The following is a 13296-nucleotide window of genomic DNA, read 5'->3' as shown; positions in this document are numbered from 1 at the left end:
ACTTGGACACTAGGAAAAAAAGAACACAAAAGGCCACAACTTGACTGAGAAATACACTGAGAAGCTAGTGTCTGTGAACCGGTGAGCACAACAATACAATGAATTCATGCCGCCTCTTGTTTAACCTGAAAGAAACAGTAGTGGTGCACCCATTGTAAACTGACCCACCTCAATACTCAAGGTGTCACCACACTCAGAGACCTGTAAGTACCTTGGAACACAAAACCAAAAAATGTCGCTACCTTGGGACTCACAATACTTTACACAATCAACATGTTTTGAATGTGCCAATTCGCCATTTCATGAAAAGAACACTCATGTGCCTGCATGAAATATGTCGCACAAGACAGTGCACACAAAAGTACATTTACACTGTCATTGGAGAAGCTGGCACCTTTTCAAAGAAGCCACTGTTAGAAATTAATGGTGTTGCAGACAGTACATATAAATGGGCCCACGGAGGTCTGGATGTCTTTAGACTCGTCAGTTTGTATCACCAACAAAAAAGGAGTCTCACAAAATCAAGAGCACTGTGGGAACATGTATATGGAGAATCAGCAACACCATTTAATTCCAACAGTGGCTTCTTAGAAAATGTGCCAGTGTGTTCCATGAAAAAGGAAATGTATTTTTGTGTGCACTTCCTTGGGCGACTTTTTCCATGCAGGCACATCAGTGTTCTCAACACAAATCATCAAATTCCCACATTTAAAGCATGAAGAACTGTTGACAAGTGCTGTGAGTGCCAAGGTACAATTTTGTAAGAGTAACAACTTGAATTATGTCAGTTGTCACATGACCATCCATCACCTGATCACACAGTTGGCTAAACATATGACCTACTGCCTGTCATCTGGAGTGGCACACATGTCCACACCCAGGACAATGCATTAGCTAATGGGCCTGCAATTGGGTAGAAAAAAAGCCTAGCTGTACAGTTGGGACACCCTCATGGCAAGCCAGAATGTACACACAGATGTCATCACACAAAGTCCAAACAGCGTTGCATCTGAACCACACACAGGTGCTGAAAATGTTTGAGCAGGAATCATGTTTATAAAAAACTGACACAGGCTGCAAGCAGGTAAATTAAGCACTGGCCAGCATCACAGGGGCACTGCATGGTGATTCTTTGTACAGCCAAGTATCACACACAAGTCAGACCTGGCAATGAAAAATCAGGGTTGCACATGTATGCCTCTCCTGCACACCCCACCCCATGCCTGAGTCAATGTGATTGATACAGATCAAGAAGTGACACCTCTTATTCAGGGTTACAATAACTGTGCTGGAAAAATAGCTTCATTTACACAACATCACCTTGTGGGGCTGGCAACACATATTTGTGACAAACAACCATCAACAGATTGTTGTGAATGGCCATACAGGCACTGCCTAGTGTGAGTATGCACAAGCAAAATGGTGTATCCCTTTCCAGTGGACACATGTAGCAAACATTTGCTAAATACTAACTAGGCCAGGGAACAATGCCACAGAGGCAGACCTATGCTGAACACACAGAGAATGTGCACAGTGTTGGATGACACACATGATTATGAGGCCAGGGTGTCTCAGGGGACTGTAGTGGGCACACTGCTCCGTGGTCCTGGAATGAGCTGACTGTACCATGTTCAAACGTCATGGCTATATGCATATCTCCCACTCATGCACATCATGTCTGAGGCCACAACATTGGTCATGCATGCTGCAAGGGTGTTCATTTTAAAGCTCACACTCCTATGTTGAGAATCATCATCAGTGACAACAAATATGGACCCCCAACATAGTGAACAGGTCATGGCACAGGCAAGGTACCAACACAAGTCACAAACCACCCTCCCACATGATGCTGAAAGCAATGTGCACTTAGATTTACTGGCACCCTAGATGACCATGTGCAAATGTAATTACACACACACCAGCGGACACATGTCAAGGAGGGGAAGGGATGAAAAAGAGCACCAGGTGACATTGGGGAACAGAAAATGCACTGCACATATTAACTCTGGGAGTGTATCCAGCCTACAGAGCACTTCCAAAAGCTGGTGACAGATAACATGACAAACAGCCATGTACCTACCCCCTCCTTGCTGCAATCTCTCCTGTAACTGCCTATCGAGCTCAGGGAATACCACCGCCAGGACACGTTTCATGTGGGGGGGTCAGGCGTCGGCAGCCGCCGTGGGGGCGCGGACTGTCGAGCCCCGGCTGGACCCGGGCGATCTGCCGGGTCCAGCACCGGATGTCCTGCCACCTCTTGCGCACCTGAGGCAGCAGGCGACGACGATCCCCCTCATATCTCACGGCCCTGACCATGTGTTTCCAGATCATGCCCTGCTAGTAGGCAGTTACCTGTCAGGATGACAAAGTGACACAACATCAATACACCTGCTCCATGTCCCAGAGACACACATTTGAACATCATTGAAATGTTGCACAGGGCATAGGATGCAGACAGGAATTACATCATACACAATAAGAAATTGGCCTGTGTGCAAGCCCCAATGCACTACATGGCATTGAAAGTCAACATGTTGGCATGAGGGGTGCGACACACTCACTGATCATGCCACACACTGTGCAGCACATGCAACAGCAGGCTGAAGGGCAGCACGTGCCAAGCAGTCACATGTCCCACTCCACTGACGCACCATCAGCATACTAGACAGACACACCCAAGCACAGATCACTCGCCGGTCATTGACAACAGCGGATACAACCCCCACTCTGCACATGTGCCACTTGCCAGTGGGGTGTCACAGGTGTCATGCTAGCTCTGCAAGTCAGACACACAGCACGTCTTACTTGTCATATCAGATGGGTTGAACTGTTGCCTCCTCCATGCAGCTGTGGTGCAACACTTCACATAGACACTCACCCACATGACAAGGAACATTCACACACATCAATGTCCATGAGGTCGTACACATCATTTGGACACTCTCACCACAGGGCCACTCAACTCATACACATCTGTGGGTACAGTCACCTGTCACACCGGGGGGACCACTGAATCATCTCAGGACAATAGGGAAAAAAAACACCAAGGATTTGCCAGGCTGAAAGTGTCATGCACTATGCAGTGAAAGTCACAGTAAGAACAATGCAAGTGAGGAGTGCACACAGGAACTACATCATGCTCTGCATGAGAGACATCAGCATGTCCCCCCCCCTGGGACCCACTCTAAACAACATTGCATGTCTGTCCCACCTGGACACAATATTGACACTCACATAACAGGTGTATAGGCAAAGTTAGTGGACTCAGCACTCACCTGCTCCCCTGGTCTCCCATAAAGCTTGATGTACTGTGGGAGGAGGACGTCCAGCAAGGCCTGATTCTCCTCCAGGGTGAATGGCTGGGCCCTCTCCACAGTACGTGACATGGTCCAGAGGAAGCAGAGACAGCAGCAGTGTGGTCGACAGGAAAGTTGTGCAGGCAAGTGCCCTCTCATGGGTTCTGGCTGCCTTATATCTGTCTTGCTGAGGGGCATTCATTTAGAGGAGTACATAGTGATTGGTCAGACTCCTTTGTATCCTACGTTTACTCCAATCCCTTTAAACATACACCAATGACTTTAAACATACACCAAGGACAGCATTCGCATCGTTCAAATGTTGAGCATCATGTCAAGTCAACAACCACTTTGCAACATTGTATTTTGTGGCCAACTGACTATTCCAGGACACATGATCGACACTTTTCAATTGAAAACTCTGTCTCCATGACAAGCAGCATGCATTTAGGGCCTAATACTTGTCCTTTATGGGTCCCCTATGTAATTTAGAAATCCACACACAGGTACGGTGCGTTTCACACGTACCCCTACGGCACAAGTGCAATGGTGAAACGAAGCGTACACAAGCGATGATAGCTGGTGTACGGTGCGTTTCACACGTACCCCTACGGCACAAGTACAATGGTGAAACGAAGCATACACATGCAATGATAGCGGGTGTACGGTGCGTTTCACATGTACCCCTACGGCACAAGTACAATGGTGAAACTAAGCGTACACACGCGATGATAGCGGGTGTACGGCTCGTTTCACACGTACCCCTACGGCACAAGTACAATGGTGAAACGAAGCGTACACACGCGATGATAGCGGTTGTACGGTGCGTTTCACACGTACGGGTACGCACTAGTAGTACAGTGCGTTAGACACCTACGGGTACGCACTAGTAGTACAGTGCGTTAGACACCTACGGGTACGCACTAGTTCACACGTACGGGTACGCACTAGTAGTACAGTGCGATAGACACCTACGGGTACGCACTAGTAGTACAGTGCGTTAGACACCTGTGGGTACGCACTAGTTCACACGTTCAGGTACGCACTAGTAGTACAGAGCTTTAGACACGTACGGGTATGCACTAGTAGTACAGTGCGTTAGACACCTACGGGTACGCACTAGTTCACACGTACGGGTACGCAATAGTAGTACAGTGCGTTAGACACCTACGGGTATGCATTTCACACACTTACAATGGTAATACAGGCGCACACATGCCAGGAATGGAGGGCTATGAGTCACACAAGGATGTCCATCACATACTTGTCATTGCACACTGCTATGTGCAGGCCCTAGGTGTGGCAGCCAGTGATATTGCAGAGGTCATCTCATCTAGTTGCACAATTGATGTGTGATGACCTGTGGACACGTCATGTGTGATGGGTCACTATGTGGCACACATCACCTTGACACTTGCCACGTGTGTCTGTAGTCCAACTGTGTCATGCACAGCAGCAGTGAGATGGCACAGTCATCACCACCCGCAACTGTATCCTGATGCCAAGGACAGGGACACTCTATCAACTGACATGTCACGATCTGCTTGCCCCTTTGTGACTATGTCAGGTGTGTGTCATGTGTTCCCATGAGCTTGATGTCAGTGTTCCGTCAACTGCATCTGCTGTTGGTGCATCCAACATGGGTCTGTGTGGAGATGGGCATGGGACACATCTACGCACACCATGCCATATGTGGATTCCCACCGCTGTAGGGTCTGTGTGCATCGGACATCCTATTTTCCCAGTCATACATGTCTGCGTTGTCTCAATGGCTGTGTCTTTCTCTTGTCACGTGTACCCCTTCATCGCAATGTGTTTGATATGTACATTTGACATTCCTTGTGACCTGTGCGTGTGCCTTGCAGTCAGCTGTGTGGATGAGATGACATCCTTCTAATGTAGCTATGTGGTGATATCTGTGGCTCTTCACTCAGACTTGCCCCCAGCTCATTTCAGGGCATGTCATGTAGACTTGACAATCAACAGGTGTATCTGGCTTTTTGTAGGAGTGCCAGCAAGCTAGCATATGTGTCCTGTATGTATTGCACACAACAGACTCCATAGTTACCTGATGTGTATTAGCAGTGTAGCATGTGCTATGTTCATTGACATTGATGTTGGCAGACTCTCAATCTTCATTCTTACAAACAATGTCTTGCAGGGCACCGCCTGTCCCAAGACCAATGCCAGACTTGGGTGCCATGAGGGAACGTGCCTGCATCCGACGTTACAGATTAACTCAACAGTTGATTGAGGACTTGACCGACAGGCTGGCACCACACCTCCAACCGCGACACAGGTATCCTACTGCACTGACCCCAAAGATGAAGGTGAGAGCAGCCCTACATTTTTTTGCCACAGGTATGTTTCAATTCACCATAGCTGATGTTGGTGGCATGTCACAGACAATGTTCAGCCGTGTCCTGCGTGATGTTTTAGCAGCCATGTCGGAGCACCTTGATGAATTCATCACATTTCCTACTCCTGAGGAGTTGACAGATGTCAAGGGTGATTTCTATGCCCTGGGAGGGATGCCCCATGTCATTGGGTCCATTGATGGTACACATGTGGCTTTGGTACCACCACAGGCACAGGAACAAGACTATCGCAATAGAAAACATTACCACTCGATAAATGCCCTTGTGGTGTGTCTTGCTAACATGCTGATTTCCCATGTCTGTGCATGTTTTCCAGGATCAGCACACGATGCCTACATCATGAGGCGTAGCAGGGTGTCACAAATGATGCTGCGGCTGCACAATGAACGAGCATGTCTTGTTGGTGGGTATACTCTGTTTGTCCTATATGTTGCGGTATCTTTGGCTCTTACGGCATCTCCTGACCCACTTTTTTACATGATGTTTCCATGTAGGGGACTCTGGATATCCCAACATGCCATGGCTAATGACACCTCTCTGCAACCCAAGAACAGCTGCAGATCACAGGTACAACAATGCACACGGGCTGACCAGGCGAGTGATTGAGAGGATGTTTGGCCTCCTGAAGAGCCGATTCCGGTGCCTGGACAAGACAGGCGGGTCCCTCGCTTATGCCCCGGAGAAGGTCTGCCGAATCTTCCTCGTGTGCTGCATACTGCACAACATGGCAGTTGAGAAGGCAGTGCCACTCATCCTGGATCCGGATGAGCAGGAACATCTACCCGTGGAGGATCAAGGGCTTGCTCACGAGGCTAGTGATGAGGAGGAGGAGGAGGATGATATCCGGAGTCAGCTCATACGCAACTTCTTCTCATAATGGTGAGTCACTGGGTATGAGTGTGCAAGCTTGTAGCATTGAGTGGCATGTGTTGCAATGTGTGTGTCCAGATGACTGAATGCAAAGTGACTTTGATGTGAGTTCTGATATGTCACTCGAGTGATGATGTCATGCCACACAGTTTTGCGGAGATACTTTATTTGAAATTTACATGTGTCCAACATTGTTCATGTTTTGTAAATGTCCATGTGTGCGGCGAAAATTGTTTTAGGTGACTTCTTGTGTGTCTCTCATTCCCAGGTTTCTGCGCCTGTTGTCTGTTCGTGTCATCTTTGTCCTCCTGCTATTCCTCATGAGGATTGCAACGTGTGCTGAATCAGCGTTCCATGCACGGACATGTGGAAATGTCAGTTTGGGTAAAGATAGCAGCAAGGCTTTTTGGTGGTGGTACGGGTTGGGAATGTGTGAGCCTGCTTCTGTGCATGTTGTGGTACCATGCATACATGTCTTCTCACCATGTAGCATATAACATGTCGCATCACTCCCATGACATGATAGTCACCCTTCTTGACTGTCATCTGTAGTGGAGTGTGGCATCTGATGAAGGCATCAATGTGTGTGAACCTTGCCTCTGAAACATTGCGGATGGTACGGGTGGACCTAGTGTGGGGCATTACAACAACAGGCTCTATGGGGAATTGCAGCCTCTCCGTGTGCAGCAGGATTTGTTTGGCTCATCCCCTTGAATTGTGTGCCAGTTCTTTGGGATTGACATCATCCGTGTCGTGAAGGGGGGGTCCAGCGTATGTCCCACATGTTCTGTCAACTGACCTGTGAGTATGTTCACATGGATGCATTTCACTTTGTGTGTGTATGTGGAATAAAGGTGTTCAGCACAATCCAAAGTGCCTCATCTCTGTCACTGCAGCTCTCTAGCCAGTTTGCATGCGTCATCCATGGCATACTTGTCAAATATTGAGCATATGTGTATGTCTACTTCTGCAACATGCATGCAGTTCTTCATGGCTAATAATATCTATTGTGCATGAAGTCCCTGGTTGTGTATGTATTTGTGCAGGTTGCTCCACACAACGGGACGTGAACACATGCTGATGGTGTGTCTCCTGTGCGCAGCTCCGCATTTTTTTGCCTGACCCTGTGCCCGTCATTTTTGGTGATTGGTCATACATTTTCTCGTAGTGACCCATGAGTTACCTGACACTCCTTCCTTTACATACACCTGTCGCACTGTGCCTATGTGACCTCCTTGTCTTTGTGCTACTTTTTGCCTAGTTTCTCACCCCTTCCGCCTGCTGCTGCGTCACCTGCGGCACCGCCCCGCCGAGTGTCATGATGATGTAACCCACACGCCTCCAAAATACTCCTCCCTTCCCCACTTCACCCATTCTTAATGCACCCAGCAGCTTGTCCCACAACAGGCTCATGCTGCAGCCAACCCCCAAACAATGTCCTCCAGACAATCATCCGTCTGCTATCAGGCAACCCCTAAGCGCACACACGATGCCTTTGCATGCTGAGTGTGCAACTCCAACTGCCTACACAGCGCTGCCCCGCCTACCAGACCCTGTCAGAACAACCAGGTCATGTGCCTCCTACTCCACACCCGCTCTGTCCACCAGCACGCCATTGGACTCTGTTACCTCCTCAACACAACAGGGCCACACATCACCTTCAGGACAGTAACCTGCACATAAGCATCCTCAGCACACGACATCTTCATTGCCATCTCAGAGGGATACAAGATCACCCACAGGGATGGCCCCAACAATCCCGGAGGATGAATCGCAATTGATTCACAAGTACACCCTCAGAGTCACAAATCCGGGTTTGTAGCAACTCACTGGCAACCCTCAGAGTAACACTCATCTACAGATATCCAGGCCTACATCCACAATTGCGCTAAGCCATCAACACGTACATCTGCACGCACGCCCTCCCCTCCATAGGCTACATGTGGCTGGAGGCCAGTAACTTCTTGCTGGAGGAGAACCACACCACCATCCATCATTGGTCCATCAACATTTTAATCGACGTCTCCGACAAGCAACACACTGCTCCACACCCTGCTAACGATCCCCTGAATATGCTTGATGTAAATCACCACAGACAAGCTGTGTGGGACACTCAAAACAACACCAACGCAACACCCTGAAACCTCACGCACTGGATCAGCAACTGATCCAACAATCTTGCCACATTGATGGACTTTCCTATGAAGCACAACAATAGTTAAGGCACCTGGGACAAGGCAGACCTACTGGACTCCTACAGACGTAGCCAGACTCTTGTGCACACCTTGCAACACAAAGAGCCATCATTTACCTTACAGGCCTGGAAAAGACCACACACAGCCATCACCATATCATCAGCAAGGACAAGTGGAGATCCTTCAGATAGTGATGAGACACCAAAACACACGACATCAAGGAGCTCTTCAGCATTGGGAGTGAACTGACAGCAGATCTCCATCCAAGACACCCCACCCTTACAAGGCAGATCCCATCCCTTGCAACTTTGTACCACTGCTAGCTCATGGCCATACACAACAGCCTTGGCACACAGAGGCAGACAGCACTATTATCCGCAGGACAAACCCCCCTCAGGTTCTGGACTCCCGTCAGCAGCAAGTACACCACATGGCTCATGTGCACCATCCACTCTGGCTCTCCATCAGGCCCATTCCCACACAACATCTCAACCACATTATTCCCCATCCTTGAAGCCCACGCCCAGCGCGTCCTGAATGTCTCCTTTGAGTTGGCCACATTCCATGGGTGCTGGAGGCATGCAGAAACCCAGGCCCTTCTTAAACAACGGACGGCAGTACAGCAGGATCTCCTGGTACATCACCCTGCTTCCCTACCCAGCAAATGTCATCCGGAAGACACTCAACAAGCAACTGACATATTTCCTCCATGTAACCAGCTCCAGGCAGCCGGCACCAGACCATCATCCACAGTAATCACACCACTGCAACCGTCATCATTGCCACCACCAACGACAACTTTTCCCTGCTCAACAATGGTGAGCCCACCCCCCTTGACCTCTCAACGGCATTGTACACCATGTGCTACCACACTGTCAGCTCACACATCTCCAACAATGGTATCCAGAGGAGGGCCCAGGATTCAATCAGAAAGTAGCTCACCAGCAAGGCCCAGGGATTCTGCCTCCACCCTGCAGCATGTAGTACACTGGGGTCATGCGGCACATGCCCCAGGGCTCTTCTCTCAGCGTGATGATCTTCAATGTCTCCATGACCCCCCTCTCCACCATCACATGCGCACACAACCTCATCATCATCTCGTATGCCATTGACACCCAGCTGCTACTCAAACTCACCAAAGAGCCAGCCATTGCCAGATCCAACCTTCAAGAAGGCATGAGATACATTGACGAATGGCTGAACATCAGCCACCTGAGGCTGGACTTGGACAGGACTGAGGTCATCATCTGAGGATTGTCCCCTTACGGCTGGGTCAACTCCTTTTGTCCCACTGGTCTAGGTACTGCACCAGCACCCAGTGGCCACGCACGCAAGCTGGTGTTCATCATGGACCCATCGCTGACAATTATCATGCAACTCACCACCATCTGTACCTCATGCTGCAGCACACTCCGCATGCTGCAAATGATCCACAGATAGATCCACTACAAGGCAAGACAGACCGTCCCCCAGGTCAACGACACCAGCCGGCTCAACTACAGCACCGGCCTCTACGTAGAACAACAGCAGGACTGCAGGAGAAGTTGTCCACATCCAGGGTGCATCCACACCCCTCATCTTCAACATCCCCAGCCCCAGCCACATCACCATCCACCTGAGATAGCTAGAATGACTCACTGTCTGCTGCAGGATCACCTTCAGACTCCTCAACCACACTCAGGAGGCAGTCCACAACCCCAGACCCAAAACAAACCTTGGACGTCTGTCATCCAACACCCCATTAGCCCAACTCCGTGCAGGCCACCTTGACCTGGCCACCATTCATCACATTCACATAAACACTGCATGCAGGAGATAGTTCTCCCACCTCGCCAAATAGACCTGGGACTCTCTCCCCGGGAACATCAACATGACCCATGACCTGTACACCTTCGTGATACTCTTCCAAATTGGTCTGTCTGAGCAGTATTGCAAGCCCCCCCTCAGCAGCTTGAGGCCATCACGGGTGAGTATTGGGCTCCATGTCTGTATTTGGTGATACATTGAGGCACATGTGTGTCCTCGACCGGATTCAGATCCAAGTGTATGGATGGCTGGAGTTAGTTCCACACTCAGGCATACTTTGACATACCCCCACACCTATGTTGTGGACTCATGCTAAATGACTGCAACATGAAATTTCACGTATTAGTTGTTTAATTATAGCTCTGTGGCGTGATTTGTGCACTGAAAAAGGTGCAATGCAGGGAAAATAGAATCCAAAGTTCACAGGGGGAGATGGGATCCTTGCCATTTGAAGTCATCAGAGTCCAGACCACAGTGTTTGGCATCATTAGTCAGACTGTGACCAGCAGATCCATGTGGCAGATGATGTCAGTCAATGAGGTGATGCTGTCGCACATGAAGGCCAGGTGCCAGGCCAGGTGACCTGGGAGATGTGGATGGTCCGCAGCCTCTCACGGTCTTTTCCGTGGACGACCCACCTTCCTCCGGGGACCCTCAGATGCAGGCCTAGACGATGCTTGGGACGCTCCATCGGACAAATCCTCCTTCTCCTCCCTCCCTGTGGCTGGTGGTGGTCTTCGCCTGGTGGCACAGGGAGGGTTGCCCATGTTATCGGTGATCCAACGGAGTGAATGGCGTATGACCCTTTGCACCGCCAGGAGCTCAGCCAGTCTTGCCTCCATCCGTCCTTGGTGTTCTTGTTGACTGGCGTGTTGCTCGGCCTGCTGGTTCTTGATCTCTGTGAGGGTCACCACTACCTGGCTGAACTCCCTGGTGTCACGCCGGTATGCCTCCATGATGTTGTGTATGTGTGACATACCGGTCCCTTCAGCTGGCTGGTCAGGTTCTCGCCTCCGCCTGCCTCCACTCCCACCACCCCTGGCTACACGAGCCTGGCCAACCATTGTGGGCACATCGGGTCTACGGGACCCCTGAGGGATGGCAGTGGCAGTGTTGTCTGCCACCTCCTGGGTGCCCGCCGCTCCTTTTCCTTCCTGGTCAGACTGGCTCAGTTGTTCACTGCGGGAAGGGCTCCTCGGTGTCTCCTGGGATATGGCAGGAATGGGGGTGGTGGTTGACACAGATGGTCCTGAACCAGGTTCTGCAGGGGCTTGGACACCAGAGGGTCCAGGTCAGTCGGGGTCATCCACGGAATGTTGAGAGGCTTCGCTGCCGGTGGGATCAGGTTCCCCCCGGGCCAGGGACTGTGAATCTTCACCCCCATTGTTGGGGGTAGATTCATCAAGTTGCCCTGTGTGTCAGAGACAGACAATGTTAATGCTGTTTCATGCAACATGCATGTATTATACACATTCTAGTTGGCACTGTTCCTCCAGGTAGTTGTATGTGCCTAGCATTCTCCTCAATGTTCACTTGTGGATGGGTATGTTGCAGGGGACAGTTTGATATGTTCTCCTGAGTCTTTGACATGTAGATTGTTTGCTTGGATGCTTCTTTGACTATGTATTGGTGTTGTTGTGTTACATGTCCATTGTGACAGTGTGTAAATCCATTGCCTGTCCCGGGGGTGTCTGCTTGTGTAAGGGGTGTGTGTGACAGGGCCTGCTGGTGGGTGTAGTGTGATTTGCCAGTGGGGCTCCCAGGTGATGTAGCTGTCCCCCCATGGAGCATGCTGCCATAACAGTGAGTGTGAGTTCCTGTCCTAGATATCTGACCTTGTTGTCTTGGTGTTTGTGTTTGCACTGGTCACAGGAGCGCCTTCTGCTGCCTACACCCGGGCTGAGTGTGAGCTATCTTGTCAGTACTTTCCCAATCCCTGTGCATTGCACATGGTGCATGGGTATGTACCTGGGCCATATGGGATGAGGTCAATTGTGTCTGCTTTGGAGTTCAACCATGTGTTTTGTGCCACCCACCCTCCCAGCATACCGGACATCCATTCTTGGGTTGCTGCTTCGTGTAGCATAGGACATAGCATGGCCTTGCTTTCTCAATGGAGCATACACATGTTAGTGGCATTAGCGTTATTTTTGAGTGTGGTTCTGGCCGGTGAGGGCTTGGGGGTAGTTGCGTGCAATTGGTGTAGTTGGGGTGTGGATGCCATTACCCCCATGTTACGTAAGTTGTTTGTGTACTCACCAGGCTCTGGAAGTCCTTGCAGTCCATGTACTCCCACCGGCGGAAGCAGGGCCATCACCTTCTCCTCCCAGAGATGGTAATGTACTGGTCTGCGGGGCGCACCACCTCCAGTGATGTTGCTCTGGGTGTAGTCCTCATTCATTTTGCGCTTGACCGCCCTCTGCAGATCGTAACACCTGGCTTGGCATTCATTCCTGGTCCATCTGATGGGTGCAACAGCATTCACCCTATCAACGATCCTCTGCCACAGGCGTGATTTTTCAGCTATGCTAGTCTGTCTGACCAATGTTCCAAACAGCTGTGGCTCGACTCTGATGACTTCAATGACAAGGATCTCCAGCTCCTCACTTGTGAACTTTGGATTCTTGTCTGTGGGCATAGTGTGGGGTGAGGGAGTGGATGGTTGTGGGTGTGTGGGTCTGAATGTGACGGTGTGGGTGTGAATGTGTAGAGGGGGCATGTGTGAAGGAGGTTGTGTGACGGTGTATATGT

Source organism: Triturus cristatus, chromosome 4_1 (genome assembly GCF_964204655.1).
Source record: "Triturus cristatus chromosome 4_1, aTriCri1.1, whole genome shotgun sequence".
NCBI lineage: Eukaryota > Metazoa > Chordata > Amphibia > Caudata > Salamandridae > Triturus > Triturus cristatus.
The sequence above is the reverse complement of the archived record's forward strand: the minus strand, read 5'-3'. Positions refer to the sequence as shown.